The following is a 2552-nucleotide window of genomic DNA, read 5'->3' as shown; positions in this document are numbered from 1 at the left end:
TCTCCTCTCCAACCATTCAACCTGTGCTTAAATTGTGTGTACAGGATGTGAACTGGGTCTTCAGAAAACAGAAGACTAAGAAAGCTTCAGGCCCAGATGGTGTTTCACTTGCCTGTTTAAAAGTCTGCGCTGACCAACTGGCCCTCATCTTTACACAGATCTTCAACTGTTCTCTGGAGCTGTGTGAAGTTCCCTCCTGCTTCAAACACTCCACTATCATTCCGGTCCCCCCAAAAAAACCAAATCACTGGATTTAACAAAACTACAGACCTGTTGCTTGCATTGCTCTGTCCCACGGGCAGCTTTGGGGCTCTCTGATCACTGTCTAGTTCATCTCATACCAACCTACAGGCAGAAACTGAAATCAGTTTGATGGACTAATGAAGTAGATCCGGATTTACAAGCCTGCTTCGACTGCACTGATTAGAGTGTTTTTGAAGCTGCAGCCACCAATCTGGATGAGCTCACAGATACTGTAACTTCATATATCAGTTTCTGTGAGGATATGTGCATTCCTACCAGGATATTCCTGTCATTCAATATTTGATAAACCGTGGTTTACAGGGAAACTCAAACAGCTTCGTCATGCCAAGGAGGATGCTTACAGAAGTGGGGATAAAATCTTGCATAACCAGGCCAGAAACAGACTAACAGAGGAGATCAGAGTGGCTACAAAAATCTACTCTGAAAAGCTGAGAAAAAAACCCCAACAACCTGGCATCAGTATGGACTGGTCTGAGGAATATCACCAAGTACAAGACACCACCCCCGCAGTCTGTGGAGAATCAACAACTGGCTGACGATTTGAATGTGATTTACTGCCTAACAGATCATTGGAGCTGTGTGAAGTTCCCTGCTGCTTCAAATGCTCCACCATCATTCCAGTCCCCAAAAAGCCCAAAATCACTGGACTTAATGATTACAGACCTGTTGCTCTCACGTCTGTGGTCATGAAGTCATTTGAGAGACTGGTGTTGGCCTATCTAAAAGACATCACTGGACCCTTGCTGGATCATCTTTAGTTTACGTTTAGCTTAGGTTAGTTTAAAATTAGAGATGCAGTTGTCCGTAAAATGACGGGGGAAAAAAACATTAGGGTTGTACTGCTGTGGTACAGTGGAAAAAAATTATTTTGCGTACTGATTCTTTGCAACCTCATCTTTAGGATGTGAAAATAAAACAAATTTACTTTGGAGTGTTTTTGAAGCTGCTGCCACCGATCTGGACGAGCTGTAACATCATACATCAGTTTCTGTGAGGATATGTGCATTCCTACCAGGACATTACTATCATTCAAAAATTATAAACTATGGTTTACTGGGAAACTCAAACAGCTTTGTCATGCCAAGGAGGATACTTACAGAATTGGGGATACAATTTTGTATAACCAGGCCAGAAACAGACTAACAAAGGAGATCAGAGTGGCTAAAAAAAGCTACTCCGAAAAGCTGAAAAAACAGCTTTCAGCCAATGACCCAGCATCAGTATGGACTGGTCTGAGGAACATCACCAAGTACAACACATCACCCCCACAGTCTGTGGAGAATCAACAACTGGCTGACGATCGGCCTATCTAAAAGACATCACTGGACCCTTGCTGGATCATCTTTAGTTTACGTTTAGCTTAGGTTAGTTTAAAATTAGAGATGCAGTTGTCCGTAAAATGACGGGGGAAAAAAACATTAGGGTTGTACTGCTGTGGTACAGTGGAAAAAAATTATTTTGCGTACTGATTCTTTGCAACCTCATCTTTAGGATGTGAAAATAAAACAAATTTACTTTCACAGCATAGGACACAGCGTCTTCTCGACATCAATAAGATAAAGTGCTTGAGGGTGGGTCAAGTTGTTCACGGCCGTCCAACGAAGAACATAGGTGTGCATTATGCCAATGTGTTACCCAGTGACGTGGTGTATCCTTCATGGAAGTGGGATTCAAACTGATGACTTATTTTGGCTGTTCAGAGTCTATTCTTTCTTTTGGGAGACAATAATGTAAGTAGTGCCATAGTTATGATATGACTGTGTAAAGATCCTCAACAGCAAGCAAAAACTTTATCTTTTGAGTTTTTTATTCCTTCTTTCAAGTGTCATAATCCATAGGATGCTTAACTGCAAAAAAAGAAAGGAAACACGGTATGACTGGATAGCGTTTACAACAAAGTACACAATGTGAGGGACTTGCACAAGACATTGAGAGTGTAATACAACCCTGTTTACACACAAGTGACAGCTTAGCACAAACAGCGGTAGGATAACACTCTGACCTATTTGTCATTAAACTACACTTTTTGCTCTTTAAAGGTGAGCATGTCTAGAAGCATGCTGGAGACCGTCCTCAAACACTGGGACTCCCGTGGGAGCTTAGAATGCAATGTGCAGCTCAACTTCTCCAGGCCTGTGTACACAGTTAAAACAGGAGGTGAGTGGCCAGAGACAAGGGCAGGAAGTAGAGAGGGTTTCATGACCACGGTTTATCAGCAGCCTGCTCTCTGTTTGCCATTGTGCAGAGGCGGGCTTCTTTGGTCTGCTTAATGCCGTCCCTGTGGAGGT

This window comes from Sinocyclocheilus anshuiensis, unplaced genomic scaffold (assembly GCF_001515605.1).
Source record: "Sinocyclocheilus anshuiensis isolate Anshui unplaced genomic scaffold, SAMN03320099.WGS_v1.1 scaffold139, whole genome shotgun sequence".
In the NCBI taxonomy this organism is placed as follows: Eukaryota; Metazoa; Chordata; class Actinopteri; order Cypriniformes; family Cyprinidae; genus Sinocyclocheilus; species Sinocyclocheilus anshuiensis.
This window is presented reverse-complemented; position numbering follows the sequence as displayed.